At 39.7% G+C, this 24,505-nt stretch overlaps 1 protein-coding gene across 2 annotated transcripts in view; it reads right to left on the reverse strand.

Annotated features, from left to right (window-relative positions):
- MBNL3 (muscleblind like splicing regulator 3) overlaps positions 1–6,973 on the reverse strand; it is a 131,800-nt gene extending 124,827 nt beyond the window's left edge. The window contains exon 1 of one of the 2 annotated variants that reach the window (XM_082610866.1): positions 6,809–6,973. The gene's annotated coding sequence lies outside the window, so the exon portion shown is untranslated. Of the gene's footprint in view, positions 1–5,870; positions 5,927–6,808 lie in introns of those variants that run through there. The other variant, XM_082610868.1, reaches the window with a different exon arrangement.
- Between the last annotated feature and the right edge of the window lie 17,532 nt (positions 6,974–24,505).

Raw genomic sequence — 24,505 nt, forward strand, 5'->3', positions numbered from 1 at the left:
GCGCGTTTCTCTATACGTTTTAAATAGAACTCAGAAAAACCACTATATAGTACATGAATCCAATCATAATAAAGCAGCCACCTTAACATTAGGTGACAATCTCATTTTCTAAGTTTATAAAGCAAAAAACTGAGGAATTATACTATGGGATATATGCCCAAGCTAATATTGTACACGGTGCTTTTGTTCTGCTTTGTTTTGTTTTCCTGCATGAAGGTTGAAGACTAAAAACAAAAGGTGAAATGCAAGCTCTCTGGTTCTTTCACTCTCATTTTTTGCTAACAGGCCACCCCCCCAAAAAAAAACACCCCCTTGTTTGGTTTCTTCATGTTGCTATATAAGGAGAGACTACAAAAGCTGTACCTAAAGACTGATGGTCCTCCGGGCACAAAAGATGATTGTGGTGGATCTGAAATGGCAGCTCTTGTCTCTCCCACTGTGTGGACTTTGCTTTCTGGACACAGTAAAAAGAGGCGCTATTCATACCTGTATCTTGGTAAATAAAAACCTATGCAAATTCACCCTCTAAATGGGCAATCAGTGTTTGACTGAAAATGAGACAGCTCTCAGTGTCCTTTTTGGGTTTTGTCTGACTTCATCACTTTCTAAACTATACATGACACAAGGCATCTGAGTCACGGTATTTCTGATTTTGCTCCTTTTTTTATCTGGTGAAATGATTTGAAGGACTGTTTCTACATAACTTCTTGTTGCAGACTGATTTCTCTGGGATGTGCTGGAGATATACTAAATGCAACTACAGGTGACAGAAAAAGAGCAACTGGTTTTCAGGCTACTCCTCGAGGTCTCAGCCCAAAGGTTGCCATTTCTTGCTTTTCCCTGGACTTGTGAGAGAGCTGTTATCAACGCCTCCAGCAGGATATTCTGTTTGTTGTTGTGTTAATTTTTTTGTCAATAATAAATAGATAATGCTACCTGAAATCACAGGAAGGCTGTTCATAAAATAAAAGAACAAGTTAGAAAGACTATTCTCCCATTTACTTAACCAAGTTTTACTGAGAGCCTAGTATGTGCCAGGCACTGGTGATGTGAGGTAAGGAGACCCAGGAACTTGCCTAATAAGGAGTTACTCATACATTCAAGGAAGCCTGAATAAGCCTTAGAAACCATTTTCAGATTTCCACACCAGTTGCGGGCAATGCCAAGAAGCTCGAGATTCAAAGAATAACTGTTGGGGACAATTTTAAGCTAATTTGAGTGATCCACACTGGAAAACAAGATCCGGCAAACTGTCAGTCTCTAGGATGCCCCTATGGCCTAAGGAGATCACAGAGCCTGCCCGAAGTCTAATACCAACCTCCTGCAATTCTGCCCAGACTGCCTTTCTCAATTGGAGGCCCTTCACTTCTGGGCCCCTCAAGTTCACCCACTGTGTGGGCATAAAACGAACTCCTGCCTAACGTCAGAAACAAAGCACTCCTTCTACTCATGAGCCAACTTAATGCTGATGGAGGAAGGACTTGAGAGTGGACATAATATTTTAACAAGCGTGCCTAATTGATTCCTAAATCTCTCATCAGTCTCCTTTTTACCCCTTAACACTTTGTTCTCATGGCTATTATAAAGAGTTCTGGGGTTACTATGCTTGAGTTTCTTGAAAAGGATCATATACATATAGAGGGAGAAAAAAATATATATATATACGTGTGTGACATACGTATGTGAATATACACAGCGTACATGTTATATACATTCATATGTATATTCACTTACATACACACACACACACACACGTGCTTAAATCAAGCTTCCTTTCATTTCTGTTTCCTCTTGAGTTGTGATCAATGTATCCTTTCTCTGAAAGTTAACTGACTGGAGTTGAACATACAGAGCCTCAGAGAGCAATCATGTAATACAAGCATTTATTATGAATGTTTTTAAAAAAAGAAACTTTTTTTCTTTCATTGAGTTGGAGGATTGCTGTAAAAATAGGTGTTTTTCCCATAACCTTCCAGGAATAAATCAATGCACGGCTGTATAAATTGTCGTAAAATGAAGACTAATTTGCACACGTGTGTGCTTTCATGTGCCCAGACAACTTGGGAGTACCTTTATTTCTCAAATAAAAATAAGGTCCCTCTTCCAGATTGCATTATTTCTCCATCCCTCTTTTAAAAACACTGTCACTCTATTTAAAACCAAGTAGAAGTAAATGATGGTTTTATATTGTCTTTACTAGAATGATCTGGAAAAAAAACTTTTCTGACCCGTTTTAGGTCATATGGATGTCATTAACATCTGATAATGTAACTGATAACTTATTTATTCTAATTCTCGAAGTTGCCTTTCCAACATTGTCATTTGGCTGTCCTGAGGCAATATATAACCATTCAGGAAGAGCAGAATGCCACAGACCATCTGGATTCCTTAACATCTAAAAGCCTTTCTTTTGGATAATTTGCATTTGTTTGTTTTGGGTTGGTTGGTAATTAAACTACTTGCTCCCAAACAGTTTTATTCTCTTAGAGGAAAAAGGCCCACTTCATTTTATCTGAGGCACGGGTTTCTTTCTATTTTTTGGATCGAGAACTGCGTCACACGTAGGGAGAGGCAGAAAAATCCCCCAAAGAAACAAAACTGATTTCTACTTTCTTGACATCACATACATTTATAATGGGGAAAAAATCCATCTGTTCACCCTACTGAGACATTGTTATAAGAAAACTCAACTGTATGGAAGCACCTTAACGAAGTCAAGGTGAGTGTAGCCTGACTGCTCTTTCAGACACTTGATAGTTTTAACATGGCAGTGACCATTATCTAACTTTAATTACAGGATCAAATTACTTGTCAAACATGGACTGTAACTTATTCTTGTCTGCTAGGCCCCAATCCCTGTTTGTAATCCTATCAGACAACGTGATTTATTTCGAAACAGAACAATTCTGCCACCTTCCTGAATTGACTGTGCTGTTAAGCAGGATAAGTGTACATTTTTCGGAAGGAAAATCTTCATCACGTTAGGGCTTCTCACTCTCTTCTTTCCTTCCCTTCCGTCTCGCATATAAAGACAGTTGGGTGGAGAACAAAATTGTACTTCCAACTACACTGTCAGCATCTGAACAGCAGCCCACATATGGCCACTGTTCCAGCACGTGCAGTACTGTACAGCCTCCAAAGACAAAACCTTTCTTCCCCAGGCTGCTGTGATTACTTTTTCATACGGTAGAGCTGGGCAGATAATAATACACCTACTGGTCAGAAGGATGAAATACACAGGTGCCTAGCATTGCGGTGAGAAGCAAGAGAACCCATTTGAGGCAAATAAAATACAAGCAATTAGGGGAATGCTGTTCTAAATTACTTCAAATTTTGAGGTTCTTGCCAGCTCACAAAAAAACAGAAAATCTTCTGTTTAAATTAAAAGCTGCGCACGAAATCTGCTCCTCTGTGAGTTTACCGACTACTCATTTTTCTTTTTAACTCGACATTTATTAAGCACCTAATTTGTGCAAAGCATTGCTTAGGTAAAAGGTAGGTTCAGGAGATTACCAAAGAGAATTCGGATACCAGCTCAGAATCATAGGTTTTATCCCCCTTAAAAAGCAGCTGTTGTGACATGCTTTGAGTGGACAGTTGAGGGAAAAAAGGGACTTTATAATAGTCCTGGGAATCATTATGAGGGCTTAAAGCAGAGAAGGAAATTAGAGAAATGAAGTAGCTCTTAGAAATAGAGCGAAACATTCAGTCACCACTCCTAGCCCAGCACTATATCAATTCTCTCTCAAAATATGTTTCTTTTTCTGACAAACTCCTTCACCTGTTTTCACACAAGGTCTCCAATCTCATCACTATATGAAGCCGCAGCATGTTTAACTGGCAAAATGTCTTCCTAATGTATCTGACACTAGTTCAGCTTGTCTGTTCTGGCCCCAAGGTTTAGCACCCACCCCATCACCCCCTTTTTAAGGATGCATTTGGTCCAAAGTCATTCAGCAACAAGGCAGCACATGAGGAAGCAAAGCTTCATGAGCTGGAATCTAAGGATGTAATCACTAAAAATGGGGGAAGTTGCTTTTGGTCACCCCTGCTCTCTTGCAAAAATGCAACTATCTATTTCTCTACCTGCAGGAGGAACTCTCCTTTCAGATGTGAAGCAATGAACTGCCCCAAACACTTCTCCCAACCATAATCTGGAAAACAGATTACATAGTAACTCCACTGCAAACAGTTCAGTTCTTTTTAGGCACACTACAGCACCTGGGCAGGAAAACTGCACCATTTCTAATAAGTGCAAAACAATCTCTTTTCCCCCGCCACTCCCCAGAAGCTTGCTTAATTTAATAACAGGAGAATCTGCCAGCCAAGTAGCTTCTACTGCTTTGGGAGAAGTCGAAGGTGGACAGAGGTAGAATAGTATCAGCTGGGCTATGGGCAGAAGCCCTTTTAGGCTATGTTTAGGGAAGTTTCAATAAATATGAAAGCATCCCCCCAAAGTATTACATATTGAGAAACATTTTCAAAACAACTTTTAAAAGTATTTAAACATTAAGGGGCTTCTCTGGTGGTGCAGTCGTTAAGAATCCGCCTGCCAATGCAGGGGACACAGGTTCGAGCCCTGGTGCGGGAAGATCCCACGTGCCACGGAGCAACTAATAAGCCCGTTCGCCACAACTACTGAAGCCCGCACGTCTAGAGCCCGAGCTCCTCAACCAGAGAAGCCACTGCAATGAGAAGCCCACGCACCGCAACGAAGAGTAGCCCCCGCTCGCTGCAACTAGAGAAAGCCCGTGCCCAGCAACAAAGACTCAACTCAGCCAAAAATAAATAAATTTATTTAAAAAACCATTAAGGACTAGATTTTCATAGGCAAAATGGAAAATGTGAATGTAACTAGAAAAATCTGAGGTCTCTGTTAAGCTTCACTGACAATATGCCTTTCATCAAAGGGAAAAAAACCTCAGGTCAAATGTATTAAACACCGATGTCTAGTCTTTTGTACAGCTATTTCAAGTCTACTTTCCAACCATTATATCAGTAACCACCCAAAGACATTAAACCAGGGAGTCAACAGAGCGAAAAATTATCAACCATTTCAAAATTAAATCTTGCAATAGTTTTAATTGATGGTTTCCCATGAACTCAGTACATGTGTAGCGTTAGGCTGTGGGGATCCATGCCCAATTCATAAACACTAGCATTTAAGGAACATCTAAGAAAAAAGAACTTTTAGAAAACACACTACCTTAATTACAGCAACAATAAATTCACCCTCACTGTTGTATCAATCTCTACCAATCAATAGTCAGTAGACAGAAAAACACACAGTAGGTCTACTAATGATAAAACTACACAATTGAATCACCTGAATGTTAACTTGGGTTGCTCGTCTTGATTTAATTTCATTTTCTGACCATAAGAGCTATTTGTATGAACGCTAAAAATTAAAGTTACCGTTTCAATAGTCTCCTAAAATCTACCTTCAGGCCCTTCAGATGCCGGTAGTAAAAGCAAGCTGCCCAAATGTGATGACCCAGAGCGGGAAGAGACACAGCTCAGCATGAAAGCTGGGGCACTGCCCACGATATCGCATGGCCACGGGGAAATGAGTGGCTAGAAGCATTTGCTGATAATATGCCATGCAAGTTCCTTTAAGTTACAAAATATATATTATGTATGTTATATATGCAATATATATAAAGAAGAAGAAGTAAAAAGAAAGGAAAAAAAGAAAGAAGGAAGCAGAACAATAAGAAGACAGACCAAAGCCTTAAAATTGCAAAAAGTTGCAGGATTACTTTTCCTTCTCTTTGCCATTTTGAAAAAATAAAGTTTAAAAGGCATTCGATTTCGTCGGCGTCCTAGGAAGGCAGCCACGCTCACCAACCCCAACTCCTCGCCATCCTTACCTTCGGCTGCTACTGCGAACCCAGAGCCTAAGGGGTCCCGCTCTCAGCGGCAGCGGCGGGGGCAGCGGCAGCGACAGCGGCACATGCCATCTGTTAGCGGCAGAAGCAAAAGCAGCGCTGCGCGAGGTGGCCCCGGTGCCGGGAGAGCCTCTAGCAGGGGTGAATACTCAATGCCGCCATTTTAAAGCGAGGCTCCCGAAATCATTAGATATAAGCAAATTAAAGCCCGCCCCACCTACAGAACTTCAGGGCTGGGACGGGCAACCCGGCTCCGAGTCGGCCGCGGTGGGGTATAAATTGTCAAGCGAGAGACACGCACACGGGGACTCCAGGACGGAGGCGACAATCCCTCCGATCCCCTCTTCTCCCCACCCCCTGTGCTTTGGCGAGCCTCCTTTCAGGCCCAGAGGCCAGAAGATTTTCTTTTACTCGACTACTTCGGGGCCCTTCCCCGGGGCCGGCCGGCGGGCCGGGGAACAGCGGAGAACCCGGGCCGGCCCTCCCCGCGCCTCCCTAGCGCTTGGTTTAGTCCACTTGGAGCACACCTAGAGCTCCCCGGCTCCCCAGCTGCAGGCGGGCGTTGGGCTCCGGGCCGGGCGAGCGGCTGCCATGGCAACCCCGGTCCAAACCCCGCCCGGCCGCAGCCAAAGGCGTGCCCTCCGCCCGCCGGCCCCCGGCAGTGCCCAGGCCCCTGCGGCGGGCAGGCCCTCGCCGCGCCCCGCGCCCGGCACACGCGCGGCGCGCCGAGGGCATGGCGCCGGCGAGGGGGCTTCGGGCGCCCGAACGGCAACTCCCGCCAAACTCCGCCGGGCAATGGAGTGGTGCGCGGGCGCTCCCGGGCTGGGAGGCGGCACGCTGCCGCCCTCGGCCGCCCGGCCCCGCCCGGCCAGGTAGCGTTGCACACCCCGCACCGGCCCCGCCGCCGCCGCCGACCTCACCTGTCCCGGCGCGCACCGCTCCCAGCCCCGGACGCGTGGGAATGGGGCTGCGTGCTGCGTGCTACCCACGCTCCCGCGCCCGGGACTCTCTGTCTTCCGCCTCCGTCTCGCTGCTCCCGGAGAGCGCCAAAAAGTCGCGCGCCGGATCCCGCTCTGAGTGCGGGCACTTTCTTCCTGTAGGGCGCTGTTTCGTCGCCAAATATATTCTTTGTGTGGTTCGCTCTTTCGTGCTCACTTCTCCCGGAGCGAAGCGCGGGCTTTATTCGCAGGGGGTGTGGCGCCTTTTCCCCCCAACCCACAGGCCCAGCCCCCGCTGCAAAGGCTTTTTGTTATTTCATTAAGGGAAGGGGAGGGGGGACAAATCATAAGGCTCAGGTTTTACAAAAGCGAGAACAAACAGAGCTTGCACACAGCCCCGGAGGGGGCGGAGGAGGGAGGCAGCAAAGTTTCTAGAGCTGCAGGGTCAGAAGTGCCAATGAGAAATGCAGTGTGGTTCAAAGCTGTACTTTTATAGTCACTTCGGATACAGGTAAGGTGAAATAGGTAATTCCAAAAATGACCTTAGTCAATAAATATGTCGGCCCACTGAAGGCAAAATATATATATATATATATATACATATATATATATATATATATATATATATATATATATATATATATACTCACCAGTACTCACCAGCTGCCTTCCTGGGTCCTGTCCCTTCTATAAATCTTTTATTTCCCTTTGAGACGCTAACCTCAGAAAGGGAATCATTGATCTGTGCGAATAGTTCCCCCTCTTTAACGGAGTTTGAAGGGTAGGAGGAGCCCTTAGGTAGGGTACCAGATACTTTTGAATGACAAATGGACAAAGCAAATGCAATTATATATTTTGACTTAAAATAATGTATATCTGGATAGCTAAATTACAAGTTTCGATTTAATGCAAGTGTAATAGGAACACCAGCTGTCCCTTAATTGGAGCCCCACAATAATAAACGCATACTTTTATTTAATCTTAGGAGGACAGTTGTAGCTGAAAACACACACATATGCAGGATCCTCAGTGACAAGCTCATAGCAATTCATGGGCTGCTTTCCTGCAATGAACTGCTTCACCCCAGTACAGAGTTCTACATGCTCTGCAGAAAGTGCAAAAACATTACAGGAGATATTTAAGCAGCAGTGAGAAGAGTGGAGTGAATTCTCAGGCTCATTACGTTTTAAACGATTCTGCCCGACTGATCCAAATAGAATTCTCCAGCTGATATTAGGCAAGAAATCAATCACTGTTAAATGTGGGATAATAGGAGCAGTTTGTGCTCTTTAAATAATTGAGAAAAACCCTCTGTGGTATCTGACAAACACTGTGAAAGTTATCAGGACAACGTGCAGGGGCGGTGTCTGATAGGTTTGTAATAGTGGGTAGAATCCTAGCATAAGTCAAACAGAAGGCAGGAGTTTCTAGTTATTTGAAAAAATGGAAAAAAGACACTTTCATTCCTAACCACCTTTCCCCACCTCCCTTCCAACTTGCCAAATGACCTGCCCTACTCTAAAAGTCAAAGTTGGCTGACATAGGAAATGGCTTTTGCAGTCCAGGAACTGCCATAGCTAAAAGTAGGAGGTGTTGGCTACCACAGTAGGCTGGAGAGAAGGGCAAGGCTGAATTATATAACTTTATACCCAATGATCTAACAAATGAGGAACTGTTATCACAGCGAGTCAACAAAGGAGTCTTTATGCTAAACATAACTTGGGTCAACACCGGTTCCCTTACCTCTGCCCACCGTGGCAAACCACATCTCCTGTGGGACACCCTGGCTTTCCCTAATCCTACACAAGCTGGCTTGATTTTATTGTTATTGCATGGCTGAAATAATTGTTTTATCATAAATTTCAAGTCACAAGTAGGTCAGTTTGCTGGTTCTCAATGTAGCACAGCTTCAACACTGTCTCTTGCTGGAAATTTCTGACCAGTGAAAGTTGCAAATGAGACTTTATTATTCTCTTTTTCACACTGAAGGGGAGAACAACCTTATTAACAAATTTGAGCCTGGTAAACTGTCCTCCTTGTATCCAGGGTGGTGTGACAAATGAAGCTAGGCAAATTTCCATGCATCCAGGTCATTAGGGAGTGTTTTCAAAGGCAGTAGGAAATTGCTGTCTCCTCCCCTCAGCATTTTAAAAGAGCCCATTTGCTCTCTGAGGTAGACTCACCTTGGAATTACTTTCCACTTTAGTGGAGTGGGTAGAGCTAGACAACGTTTTCTTTTCTTCTCTTTTCCTTCGGCGTGACTGGGGGCACAACCCAGGAAAAATCAAGTTGTGTAATCACTGACCCACTAGATGAGTTCTTAAAACGATGTATGTACATTATAGTCTCTGAATAACTTACACTTCTCTCGTTGTGTTTTGGGATAGCCTCAGAACCACTGCTCCTAATGGATCTTCAAAGGTCAGTGCTTCACATTACTTGGATTTAAATTTTCACTCCTGTCCCTCCCCCTGCAGCCAGTCAAATACAACAGGTAAGCAAACATTTAAATATGCTTAGGGAATGTACTCTCCGTTATGTCTTAACACACATACAGATGTAAAGCTAAGACTGTAGGTAAGGACGTAGCAGCCTCTCAAGTGGCCTGTTCTTACAATAAATCTAATTAACTTGGATGGATACAGGAAAGAATTCTAAAAGTTATGTAATGGTTTAGTAACAAAAGGATTATTGTAATCCACCACCAAACAAATGTTGTGTTTTTAAAGATGATGAAAAGTAAAACACTCTCAGATATCAGTGCCCCATGGTTTTGAGGGATTTTTGAACTCTCAACTTATTCTACCAGAATTATGTTTTTACTCCTCTGTGAAGGCACATAACTCATTTATTATTCTTTTTCAAAGATGGTCAACTGATGCTACAGTATTGGACATGCGGGCAGGGTCGTGCTATACACAAAAATGTGAAGCACCTCCTTTCTCTTTTGAACCTGTGGAATTATTGTCACCACCTAATGTCATTAGCAGATAGTCCTGTTTGCTGCTGCTGTTCTAGCAATGGCTCCACAGCCTGCAGCCGCAGGACATCATTTGTGGCCACTCCATACAGAAGCCTCTGGCTATTTAAGGGTGGTTGAAGGGCTATAGACACTGATTATTCATCCATTTCTGACAAGCCTTTTCCATTTTCCATTCAGAGCTGGGAATTGGGGGGCTGGGGTTCACACAAAGGTTCTGATTAGATACACAGGAAAAGAAGACAGCAGACTCTCGTTGTTAAAAAGGTTTAGACAGTCAAATAAATGTCAGCTTCCATGGTAACCCCTTTGTAAAATGATGCAGACTGTATTTCTTACAGAAGGAGTGATGAGGCCATACAATAACTAGTTGCATCCTGAAATCATTGCAAACATAGATAATAACTAGATCAACATTCTCAGGTTGCAGAGAAAATTTCTGAAATTCATATTTTTCTTTCACTTGGACAAAACTGTCAGAATTATCTGAATACGTTCTAATAAACGCGGAAGAAAACAGGAGAAATATTAAAGAATCACACGCTCCAAAAGGTGATTTTCTTCCCCAAGCCTTTGAAGGATATGTTATACAAATTATCCTTGAGTACTGAAACATATGGTATATTTCTTAAAATTCTCTTCAGAGGGAGATGTGGTAAGAATGATACAGATAAAAATGATACAAAAACGTAAGAATAGATTCAAAAGATAAGAATGATATAAAAAAGAAAAACATGGTTTATTATCACTTAAGTATATGATCTTTATAATAGCAGCCATTTACTATGGAACTACTCCATGCCAGCCACTGTACTAAGCATTTTTCACAAGTTAGCTCATCTGATCCTCACAATAATCTCTATAAGGTAAATATCATTATGTCCCCATGTTAAGAACAGGAAAGTGAGGCTCATCCAAAGTAATGAATTAGCAAAGCTCTTAAGTGGCAGAACCAGGATTCAAAGTTAGTTGTCTCTGATGACAGGGCCCATGGTTTTAATTACTAGCCAGTACTGAATTAAGTGATTATGGGGGCCAGTTGGATTTGAACTCAGACACTTGCTATGCCATACTGCCTCTCACTGATATGGGCATTTTAATCAAAATGATGCCAATAAAATATAGAAACTTACTAAAATAATTTTAAGCCTTGATCAAATATTGTTTATCCCAGATATGTAAAGATGATTTAGTCAAAAATATCAATATTATGGAAAAATGTATGGTCATCTCAGTAAATGCCAAAAAGGCATTTGAACCGTATGCTAACACATATATATGGAATCAAAAAAAAAATGGTCCTGACCAACCTAGGGGCAGGACAGGAATAAAGACGAAGATGTAGAGAATGGACTTGAATACACAGGGAGGCAGAAGGGTAAGCTGGGACGAAGTGAAAGAGTGGCATGGACATATATACACTACCAAATGTCAAATAGCTAGCTAGTGGGAAGCAGCTGCATAGCACAGGGAGATCAGCTCGGTGCTTTGTGACCACCTAGAGGGGTGGGATAGGGAGGGTGGGAGGGAGGGAGATGCAAGAGGGAAGAGATATGGGGTTATATGTATATGTATAACTGATTCACTTTGTTATAAAGCAGAAACTAACACACCATTGTAAAGCAATTATACTCCAATAAAGATGTGAAAAAAAAAGGCGTTTGATAAAATCCAATTCCTTATTATGGTTGATATCTTTTAAATATAGGAATAGTGAACTACCTCTTTAACATGATAAAGGATGATAAAGAATTAATCTGCCTATTGGAAAAACAAAGTCATTTCCTATAAACTGGACCTAAATAAGGGAGCTTTTATTCATGTATAAGCTTAGTGTTTCTGGAAATTCTTGTTTTGGTAATAAGGTATGAAAATAAATTAGAAGTAAATATTGGAAAGGAAGAGATTAAAGATAGAGAATTTTTAGATAACATTAGTATATACCTAGAAAAGCCACAGAATTAACTTCAAGTGATTAGACAAAACTACAGAGTTCAGCACATCGGAATATTTATCAGTAAGGCAAAAAGGAGAAAAGGTAACACATTTCAATAAAGAAAAACACTAAAGTATTTGGAAATAAGTGTGAGAAAAATAAATAATATGAAAACTTAATAGCAGAAATAAAAATATGGATAAATGTAAAGTCATGCTACATTTCTGAATGGGAAGACTGATAGCATGAAGCTAATACTTCTTCACAGATTGATTTATAGATGTAGACAATTCAAATGAAACTATCTCTTATTTCAAAAAAGATACCACATTCATTTGTAGTAACAATCGTGCATGACTATCCTAGAGAAACAAAAGTCTAAAAGAATTATCAAATATTAGAATGTGCTATAAATTAACACTAGTTGAAATGGCAGAATTCAGATGCAAATCAGAAATATTGATTAGTAAACACAAAAGTGAGACCACGAAAAGGCTCTAATAAATGTAAGAATTGAATGTGTGATGAACAAAGCATAACAAAACAATGGGAAAGTACCCATTATGAAGTAAATTCACCTGGGGTATCTGGTCATGGATATGGAGAGGAATTAACATAAGGTTTTATCTCTTACCATATATAATGATTCTTTCTACATGAAATAAAAAATTAACTAGTTAAGGAAAATTTTAAAAATTAGGAATTGACTAGAGTATTTAACTTAACTATAGGAATTTTTAAAGTTTTGAAGTAATAGAAAATACTGCAAAGAAAAGACTGGTCAGAGAGTACAACATAATACAAAAATGTAAAACCATTATCGAAACTAAGATTAAATGGTGGAAATGCTAGGAAGATCATAGATATATGACTAGCATCTGAACTGTAGACAGAGGTGCTATACAGGTACAAGACAATTATCAGATCCCCAAGGGACAAATGTTCAAGGAACATCATCACCCTAGAAGAAATCCATATTGTTCTAACTAGGAGACACCATTTGATACTTAACTTAATTGCCCCAAATAACAATTTATAAAACCCAATACTCTACAGGCTTTGGAAGAATAGGCTCATTCAAGTTGCTGATGGCATTGCAAATTGGGTCAACAGTCATAGAAATGCCCATAGTCCTGGAACTAGGAATCCCAATCCTGGGAAATTACTCTAAGGTAATAATTCAACAGAAGAAGAAAAAAGCAGCCTTAGTTTGAATATCAAAAGCCTTGAAGCAACCTAAATATCCAACAATAGGGGAATGATTGAGCTATTTATTCTATATTAATACAACGAAATTGTTTAAGCACTGTAGAAAAACAAAAAATTGTACAGGAAATAACATTAATAAAAGGTTACACTGCAAGATGAGATTTTCACTTTAATTGTATCCATGAGTATTCATAAGGATAATGATCAGGAAAGCCCAAAGATTTATATCTAGGTTTTTAGAAATCTAATAAAACTGGGGAAATTTTTAAATTTTTATTATTTTGGCAAGCTAATAAAAACATTATTAAATTGGAGAAATATTTGACTTCTATTTTAAATAAACTGCTTCTATTTTTCTCACCTGCCATTTCTTTCGGTCTTTCCCTGCATTTCTCAATGTCTGTTCTTTTACCTTCTATGAATATTTCTCTGGCCCTCTGTCTCTTTCTTCATTTCTCTCTATTTCAACTCTCTCTCTTTTTCTCTTCTATCACCCCCTTTACTCCACCTTTTTTCTTTTTATTCTCCTTAGCTTTTTTTGTGCCTCTGCTCTTCGAATGGTTAAAATAAGAGACAGCAATGTATTCTATTTGTTTTACCTGTTGAAGTAAACATTGCTTTTGTTCATTTTAAAAGTGAATGAGACAAATTCATTAGGTTTGAATTCCCTTTTAAAAAGGCATCCAAATTGAATTGTCTTTTAATGATGTATGCATGACCAAGGCCAAATCAAATGCTTCTACAAGGCCTTAAATGATGTCAAGTGGAAAACACTCCATATCATAATTTCATTAGATTTATCACCACAGAAAGAACAATAAACATAAATATGAAAGATTTACATTCACATGTATAGGAAACCCTTGCTATTCCAATTTTCAAGGTTTCAAATATCTAACTTTTAGTCATGCTAAAATATGCTCTAACCTCCATGCAACATGTTGATATAATCATTACAGTCTCATTGCATTTTGCATTCATGATATTATTAATAAAATATGGTTATGAACCAGTACTCTTAACCATGGAACCTGAGATGATACTGAATGGTAATGAACAAATGCAGAAAATGGGCAAGAAGCTAAAAAATATCTATTGGTAATATAGTAACCTTAGACAAGTTCTTTAATCTCTCTCAATTTCCTCATAAATAAAATCCAGATAATTCTAGAACCTTCCCTGTAGCATATATTGTAGTATTAAATATGACAAAGGGGGACTTCCCTGGTGGTGCAGTGGTTAAGAATCCGCCTGCCAATGCAGGGGACACGGGTTCAAGCCCTGGTCCGAGAAGATCCCACATGCTGCGGAGCAACTAAGCCCATGCGCCACAACTACTGAAGCCCATGCGCCTAGAGCCTGTGCTCTGCAACAAGAGAAGCCACCGCAATGAGAAGCCCGCACACTGCAACGAAGAGTAGCCCCCGCTTGCCACAACTAGAGAAAGCCCATGGGCAGCAACGAAGACCCAACACAGCCATAAATAAATAAATAAATAAATTTATAAAAAATATGACAAAGGTTTGAAAGCCCTTACAGTGCCTGGAACATAGTAAGTGCTCCATCAGTGAAAGAAGGTGGAGGCCATTGCAGGTTTGGGGGCATAGTGTGCACATTGGCTTAGAGGCAGGAATGCAGAGGGCTTGTCAGGGACAGTGAAGAGACTGGCTTGGCTATAGTCATACTGGAGGCTTAATTTGGCACATCTTCCTTTTACTTTTAGAAAATAGGATTAGTCACACTTCAACGGATCCTTATCAAACCTTCAGAGCAGCCGCCAGGTTTAAACATTCCTTCCCTTTTTGGAGTGGAGTGGGGAAGGGAGGGCTTGAGAGGCAGTTCCTTGTCAGTCTTGTGCAACACCGAAAGGAAGAAAGTGATATCAGCCCCAGAGTAACTCGGGCTCCTACTAGCAACGTCAGAGTGCCAGATACGTGACCTGTCTCTGCCCTGCCAAAGGGGGGGCATGGCATGAGAATGTGTGCCTCAATGGTGAGTCTCTGTGAGCCAGTGACTATGTCTGGTCCATCTACTGATGCTATTCAGAAAGGGGGAACTTGAATTTGGGATGCTGATGGGTATAATATGATGATTAAAGGCATGGATCCTACAGCCCCACTGCCTGTGTTCACTTACTAGGAGTGTGACCTTGAGCAAGTTACTTCCGCTCTCTGTGCCTCAATTCTTTTTTAAAAACTGGAGACAATGATAGTACCTACTTCATGGGGTTTGTGGTAAGAATTAAATAAGACAACATATGTAAAGCACTTAGAATGCTGCCTACCAGATCATGAGTGCTGACTATTTTTATCCATGGACAAATAGCTCATTTCTCAGCTTCTCTTGCAATCAGGAGCATTTTCTTCCTGGGTCCAGAGAGGACACATCCCAAATACAAAAGAAGAGGATCATGGGTTTTTCCCTTTAAATCACACTTGGGTGGGGCCTATTAAAAGCCATAAGACAGTGGCATTGGCACCAGGGAGATTTTGTAAATGGCCATAGAAATCAGACGAAGGCTAATCCTGAGAGCCTGGGTTGGAGGGGGGCATTCTCTCCCTCCCCAGTCTGCAGTGAGACCTGAAATTTCCTGCCATCATGCCATAATGTCTTCAAAACCCCCTCTGGAAATGAACAATTACCCAGGAAGAATAACACATTAACTTGTTAGCTTGATGAACACTTTAGCACAGGTTACTCTTATCAGATTATTTAGCTCCTGGAAGCTGGCCCCTGAAGGCAAAAGATGAACAATGGCTAAATGGTGCTGGGAGGGAAGAAAGAGGGAAAAGGAATCTGGAAGCAGCCTGAGGGCTGCTGAGGACTAAAGCTGGACAAATCCAATGTCTGCATGGGCCCCTGGATGGAGCATAGAACTCCCTGACCCCTACGGTCTTCCCTACTTCATTTATCCTTTTATTTTCCTCTTCTCTCTTTTTTTTTTTTTGTGTGTGTGTGTACCATACATCACATAGCACAGGGCCAGGCACACAATCAACAGATATTTATAAAGTACCTGCTGAGTAAATAATTGCCTATAGTGGACAGAAGTCTCCAATTGCTGCAGGGATGTGCTATCTTGAACACAATTAGCTATGGTTCTATAACTGCTGACTAGGAGGGCTTATATTCTGGAGGTTTACCTGCTCCATACGGTGAGGCAGGCACTTGAGGCTGGGAACTAACATGTACTTACTAAGAGAGTACTCAAAAAACAAGTGGGATATAGTGATGGGCTCGAGAATCAAGCAGGGGTAGAAGATCCGAGAAGAAAGGCAGTACACATTCAAGAAAATACCAAGTCAGGATTCCTTCCAAGAACCAGGAAAAGGCTGAGTTTCCAAGAGAGAGGAAATTAAGAAAAGCAGCAGCTTTTTATTGAGTGCCTTCTTTGTGCCAGTCACTTTTACTGACCTTGCCTAATTTATTCCTCACAATCGGACCCAAAGGAATTATTGTCTCTATTTTTTAAATGGGAAAACTGATCATCAGAAAAGCTGGGCAAATTGTAGCATACTGTAGTGGCTAAGTGCGTTGACTTGGATCTGAACTACCTGAATTTGAATCCTGGCTCTGCCACTCATTAGCTGGGTGGTCTTGGGCAAGATTGTTAATCTCTCTGTTCCTCAGTTTCCTCTTCAGTAAAAATGAGAATAATAACAGTGCCTACTTCCTCGAATTATTATAAGGCTTAACTGAGTTACAAAGCACTTACAGCTGTGCCTGCCACATATGGGATGTTACATGAGTATATGTGAAATAAATAAAATAAACTTGCCCATGTTTATGTGACTAGTATGAGAAAGAGGCAGGACTTGAGCCCAGGTCCAAAACCTTCAGTCCTAGCACAATTCTTAACTCCTCCATGGAACGCAAATCTTACTTTTCTTCAAGGACTCCTTGAAGTCCTCAATCCCCCAGAAAACTTTCCCTGACCACTCCCTACTTTGATTTACAGCTTAATACTCAGTGACAGACTGCTTGCCTAATGATTTGGGGTTTTTTCCTGCACGTATCTTGTTTTCCAAACTAGCTTATACAGCTCTTCTTAAGGATTTGACTTACCTCTTTTTATGCCGCAAAGTGCCTAGCATTTCTCTGTGTTTTGAATTGAAATCTTGCCCACAGCTCTTGAGACGAGTGGTGGTCTTACAAAGTTTTGAGTGGGACAAGTGTATTGCAGGTCATAATCGTTCAGGATCCTTTGGTGTATGAAGCACACATTTTCCACATCTGCCCATTTGTTTTCACAGTTTTGGTTTCACTCTAACCAATGGATGTAGAAATGATACTATGGTTTCTAACCTATTCAATATAAAGTTTTAGCATGTCTTTTCTGTGGGATTTTTATTTTTTATTATTATTATTTTTTTACCGGTACGTGGGCCTCTCACTGTTGTGGCCTCTCCCGTTGCGGAGCACAGGCTCCAGACGCCCAGGCTCAGCGGCCATGGCTCACGGGCCCAGCTGCTCCGCGGCATGTGGGATCCTCCCGGACCGGGGCACGAACCCGTGTCCCCTGCATCGGCAGGCGGACTGTCGACCACTGCGCCACCAGGGAAGCCCTCTGTGGGATTTTTAAAAAGATTTTCTCAGTTGTTATCATTTTAAAGCATTTGCTGAAGTGTAGTTAATAAGAGATAGAGACAGAGAAACAGAGAAGCAATATGGTACCGCCAAAGTTCCAGTAAAAACATAATTTTCTGTGTTATCCCTTTCCAGGCATATGGCACGGAGTCATAAGAAATAATAGCAGTGGAAAATGGCCAAATGCACACTGGTGTACTTGAGCTAAGTACAAAAGGAGATATAGAGTTATTTTTAAGATACAATCTATTTCTAAAGTGCTTTCTGAGCCTTAAAGGTACTGTACAGTCATTATCTCTGAAAGAAAAGAGAAATGTACCTAAGTTCTAAAAACACTTGCTGAGACAATAAATGAATGTGCTGAATTTCCCTGATCAGAAGCCTTCATTCCAGTTTGATGCAAGCCATAAATGAAATGACTTGGTTGATTATAAGTCAGTCCCCCATGAACATTTGTTTACATCTGAAAACCACTACACATAATTGCTGTCTCTGCTCAGGGGAGGCCCAGCTGGGATTACAAGAAGTGTTGCAAGGTTCAACTGAGGTGTTATCACCAGTTATGGCATGAATCTGGCACCACATGTCCACGCTGTCTCTCTTGGCAGCTAGATCCATCAGTCTCTCTCCTTCACACAAGTAAACTTAGCCAAAAAGACAGCAGAAGTCTTGGGAAAGAGAACATAGAGCAGTAAGTAACATTCAGATCAGGCATATCCTCTTTGCTCCTGAGACATAGTCTGAGACACAGTCTGTAACACAGTAGTTACCATGTTCTTTCAAAAAGCCAGTGATAGTACGTTTTCATTGTCAAAGAGAAGGGCTTGGAGAAAAGTCAAGATCAAGGATATACCATAAATATTGATTTCCCAGAAAAATTACAATTGGCAATTTTTCTTAATCATCTTTTTTACCTTTTATTATTGTGAAAGCAGTACAGGTTTGTTTTTTTAAAAGAAAAACAATTTATTGAGTTATGTTTGACATGATAAGCTGGATGTACTTAATGTATACAAATTGACGAGTTTGGGGATAATTATATATCCATGAGACCAACACCACCATCAAGGCCATAAACATATGCATCACTTCCTTAAGTTTCCTCTTTATTTTTTATTGTTGTTGTTGTTGTTTGGTGGTAAGAACACTTACTATAAGATCTACCTTCTTAGCAAATATTAAGTATATAGTACTGTTAGCTACAGGCACTATGCTGCTCAGAAGATGTCCAGAACTTATTTTTCTCACAAGCTCTGTACCCTTTAACTATCACCTCCCCATTTCCCTCTCCCCACAGGCCCTGGAAACCACCATTCTACTCTCTGCTTCAATGAGATTCAATATTTTACATTCCACACATAAGTGAGATCATACAGTATTTGTCTTTCTCTGTCTGACTTATTTCACTTAGCATAGTTCCCTCAAGGTTCATCCATGTTGTAGCAAATGGCAGGATTTCCTTCTTTCTCCTGGTTCAATAATATTCCCTCAAATATGTATGCCACCTCTTCTTTATTCATTCATTCACTGATGGACATTTAGGTTGTTTCCATATCTTGACTATTGTGGATAATGCTACAATGAACATGGGGATGCATATATCTCTTCAAGATGCTAATTTCATTTCCTTTGGAAGTTTACCTTTACCCAGAAATTGGATTGCTGGATCATGGTAGTTCTTTTTTAAATTTTTTGAGAAACCTTCATACTGCTTGCCATAGTGACGGTACCAACTTATGTTCCCACTGACAGTGTACAAAGGTTGCCTTTGTTCCACATCCTCATCAATACTTGTTATCTTTTGTTGTTGTTTTTATTGTTGCTTTAATAATAGAGCATCCTAAGAGGTGAAGGTTTTGATTTTCATTACCTTGATGATTAGTGATGTTGAGCACCTTTTTGTATATCGTTGGTCATTTGTATGTCTTTTTGGAGAAATGTCTACTCAGGTCTTTTGAGCATTTTTAAATCAGGTTATTTGTATGTTTTTGCTATTGAGTTGTATGAATTCCTTGTATATTTTGGATATTACCCTATCATCAGATGTATTGTTGGAAAATATTTTCTCCCATTGCATAAATTTTCATTCACTTTATTGATTGTTTCGTTTGCTTTGCAGAAGCTTTTTGTTTGAGGCAATCTAACTTGTTTATTTTTGCTTTTTTGCTTTTGGTTTCATACCTAAAAATCATTGCCAAGACCACGTGAAGGAGCTTTCTTCCTATGTTTTCTTCTAGGAGTTTTACAGTTTGTGGTCTTAAGCCTTTCATTCATTTTGAGTTGATTTTAGTGTATTGTATAAGATAAGGGTCCAATTTCATTCTTTTGCATGTGGGTATCTAGTTTTCAAAACAACATTTATTGGAGAGACTATCCTTTCCACATTGTGCATTGTTGGTACCCTTATTGAAAATTCATTGATCATGTATGTGGGTATTTATTTCTGGGCTCTCTATTCTGTTTCATTGGTCTATGTGTCTGTTTTGAATGCCAGTGCCATATTGTTTTGATTACTATAGCTTTGTAATGTAATTTAAAATCAGTATGTGTGATGCCTCCAGCATTGTTCTTCCTGCTTAAGATTGCTTTGGGTACTCAAGAAATTTTGTGGTTTCATACTAATTTTAAGATTGTTTTTCCTATTTCTGTTAAAAATGCAATTGGAATTTTGATACAGATTGTGTTGAATCTATAGAACACTTTGGGTAGTATGGACATTTTAATAATATTAATTCTTCTGTTCCATGAGCATGAGATATCCTTCCATTTATTCATGTCTATTTTAATTTCTTTCATCGACGTTTTATAATTTTCAGTGCACAGATCTTTTACCTCCTTGGTTAAACTTATTCCTAAATATTTTATTGTTTTGGTGCTATTGCAAATGGGATTGTTTTCTTAATTTATTTTTCAGATAGTTTATTGTTAGTGTATAGAAATGCAACTGATTGTTGTATGTTGACTTTGTATCCTGCAATTTTACTGAATTAATTTATTAGTTCTAATAGTTCTTTGGTGGAGTCTTTAGGGTTTTCTAATATAAGATCGTCACATGCAAACAGAGATAATTTTAATTCTTCTTTTCCAATTTGGATGCCTTTTATTTTTTTTCTTGCCTAATTGTTTGGCTAGGACTTCCAATATTATGTTGCATAGAGGTATTGAGAGTAGGCATCTTCATGTTGTTCCTGATCTTAGAGGAAAAGTGCTTTTAGCTTTTTGCTGTTGAGTATGATTTGGCTGTGGGCTTGCCACATATGGCCTTTATGTTCAGGTATATTCCTTTTGTATCTAAATTGTTGAGCGTTTTGTTTTTCTTTAATCATGAAAGGGTGTTGCATTTCTCAAATGCTTTTTCTGCATTTATTGAGATGTTCATATGATTTTTATTCTTCATTTTTTTAATGTGGTGTATCACCTTAATTGATTTGTGGATGTTGGACCATCCTTGCATCCCAGGAATAAATCCAACTTGTTCATGATATATGATTCTTTTAATGGGCTGTTGAATTTGACTTGCTTATATTCTGTAGAGGATTCTTTGCATCTTTGTTCATTAAGGATATTGATCTGAAATTATGTATTCTTGTAGTGTCCTTGTCTAGCTTTGGTGTCAGGGTAATGATGGTCTTGTAAAATGAGTTTGGAAGTGTTCCCCCCTCTTCAATTTTTGGAAAAGTTTGAGAAGGATTGGATTAATTCTTCTTTAAATGTTTGATAGAATTCATTGGTGAAGCCACCTGGCCCTGGGTTTTCTCTGTTGGAAGGTTTTTGATTACTGATTCAATCTTTGTACTTTTTATGCTATTGGTCTGTTCAGAGTTTCTATTTCTTCATGATTCAGTCTTGGCAAGTTGTATGTTTCTAGGAATGTATCCATTTCTTCTAGGTTGTTCAACTTGGCATACAATTGTTCATAGTAGTCTCTTATGATCCTTTGTACTTCTGTTTTACAAGTTGTAGTGTGTCTTCTTTCATTTATAATTTCATTTATTTGAGTCCTCTTTTTTTTTCTTAGTTTAGCTGAAAGTTTGACAATTTTGCTTATCTTTCTGAAAAAAACCAACCCTTTCATTTCATTGATGTTTTCTAATATTTTTTTAATCTCTACTTCATTTATTTTTGCTCTGTAATTGTTATCGCCTCTCTTCTGCTCACTTTGGGATTAGTTTGTTCATCTTTTTCTAGTTCCTGGAGGTGTAAAGTTAGGTTGTAAATTTAGATCTTTCTTTTTTCTTCATATAGGCATTTTTCACTATAAACTTCCCTCTTAGAACTGCTTTTGCTGCATCCCATAAGTTTCGTTATGCTGCGTTTCCATTTTCATTTGTGTCATGGTATTTTTTTAATCTTCTTTTTGATTTCTTCTTTGACCGTTTGGATGTTCAGGAGCATGTTGCTAAATTTCTACATATTTATGAATCTAATCATTTTTATTGGAAAAAAATTAGTCTATTCCATTTGAATGTGGAATGATTATGGGAGAGTAACATGTAACTGCTTCTTTATTAACAAATTTGAATTTAAAATAAACTTCTTTAATGTCTGTAAATTAGGGATATAATATTATATACCTCAAGGGTAGTTGTGAGGATCAAATGAGTTTACAACTGTTAGAAGTTGTAGAACACTATAAGCACGTAGAAAGCCCTATGTAAGTGTTTGCCATATAAATAGAAAAATAAAATCTGGGAAGAAAAAACTAATAAACATCGTAATCTTTCACTTTTTACAGCTGGCATTCACATGTAAATGACAGTATGTAAAAAAGGATTTTTGTGGTACAGAATTCCTCTCATCGCCTAGCTATACAATATAGATGCATGACATATTCAATTCCATATTTTACACATATGCTTTTATTTTCTATTTGTAATGTGACCTAAAAGACGTTAAATCTTGCCTTGAGAGTCTGTATCATTGCCTCCAGCACTACCGATTTATTATATATTCCATATTCTTAGAAAAATCATCAACCATCTTATTCCCTCTGATATATACATCTTATCTCTAAAAGGGATATGGGCCTATTTCACAAATATGCTTCGGAAAGAATTGAGCTAATTATTCCTTACCCTTGTCTTTTTATTAACAAGTAATGATAAAAACAGGTTACCAGATTGGTTCTGCTGTTACTGTTATTTTTCTTAATGTTCAAACCTTGTGAAACAAAACCCGCTGATGAAGCCTTAATAAAAAGAGTCCCTTGAACTTGGTCATGTAAGTAACTTGAGTAACATTTCCAAAAGGTGGCACAGTTGGGGAATGAGGTGTTTAGATTAAAGTAGGAGAAAGGAAGACTCTTCTCGCTTTATGGAGTAAAGCTGCTTCCTACTGATCCTAGCCCAGCAGAGTGGACTCCTCTTCACTTCCAGACGAGGGTGGCATGTGCACTAATTGGCCTAAGCTCTCAGCTATGGATGTTTAGAAATACAACTCTTTACCAACCCTAAGGCTTTGCTCTTATAGCTATGCCATCACCCCTGGTGACAGCTCACTTAGAAAGAGATTTATGAAGATCCAAAATCTAGGCTGTCTTGGGTAGATCTGGCTGAGCAGAATAAGCCCGTGGAGAGGTAAAAGGAAGAAGAGGTTAAAAGGAGAGGAAGTACTGAATCTTTCCTCTAATCATTCTCTCTAGCATCCTATGTTCCACAGGAGACTATAATTTTGTTTCTGTGTAGTTCTTTCAGTGAGTAGTTCAGGTATCCCCAAGTATGTATAGGAAGAAGGTCAAAACTTGCTATTACTGTGCCGATGTGTGACACCAACAAGGCTTTAGGCAGCTCATCTCCCTTCTCCAGGCTTTGTTTTCTTCATCAGTAATGGTGTCACCTGCTCTTTGGATTATTATTATGGTTTAAACTTAGTTTGGCAAAAGTGATCATTCTCCCTAGGCTACGAACTCTTTCTGAGCAGGGACAATGTCTTACTTATATTTGGATCACTGTCACCTTGAATGTAGTGAGCGTTTTAAAATGTTTGGTGAATAAATGAATGAAAGAAGGAACAAATTAAAGAACAAAAGAATAGTGAAAAGGGTTGGACTAGGTATCTTCTGAGAGCTCCCCATGGCAGGCTGAATCAATACCTCCCCACACCAATGAAAACCAAATTTTGTATGGGTCCAAGAATAGATAACAGAATGATTCAGAAGAACATAGGAAAATATAGGTGAGTTCATTAAATCTCTCATATTCCTTTTGCTGTCTTCCCCAATTCCCACCCCCACTCTTTGTCCCCTTCATCCTAAAGGCTAAGATTTGCTTTCCTATTTTCTAAGGCAAACAGAGAAAAAAAATTGACATTTGCACTTCTCCACTGACCTGTGTCACTGTTTACTCAAAAAAAACCCCCACTTTCTAGTGCCTTAAAGACAGTCCATGTATGATGCAATATGTCTTTGGTAAATGCAGCCCTTTTTACACTAATCTGAGCACTTTCCCCCAGGTGCACAAAAACCCATAATGTGCCACAACCAGCAGAAGTAAGTCACAGAATCCCTTCAGTTCCAAAACCCTTGATGGCTGCCATTAGCATATGTGAACTATTTCTAAGCAGCTTCAACCTTTCCCCCCTGTGTGGGAAGACTTAGGCAGCCAGCTTGGGAACGCAGGCATCCTGGGCAGTGCTTCCCCAGATTTCACCAGCAATGGAAACTTCTGCCAGTTGCTTAAAGGTTCTAGTTGCCTCGGTGACTATTAAGTGGGAGTGTGACTATAATACTGTTTAGACCTTTACGTTTTACACTAAGGTCAGGGGAAAAGGCAACTTTTAAAATGGCATATACTTAAGTTGTACATTTATCAAAGTTTTTTTTCTTATATACTTCTGGTATTATGTGAAATTGAAAAGCTCCACACACTCAGGTAAAATAGAAGACCTCATAATGCAGGTGATTTTGAGAGAGAAAGAGAAGGGAAATGTGTAGATATCAAAGGACTGTTGGTTTCCCTTAATGCTGTTT

The sequence above is a fragment of the Mesoplodon mirus genome, assembly GCF_964341445.2.
Source record: "Mesoplodon mirus genome assembly, chromosome: X".
In the NCBI taxonomy this organism is placed as follows: domain Eukaryota; kingdom Metazoa; phylum Chordata; class Mammalia; order Artiodactyla; family Ziphiidae; genus Mesoplodon; species Mesoplodon mirus.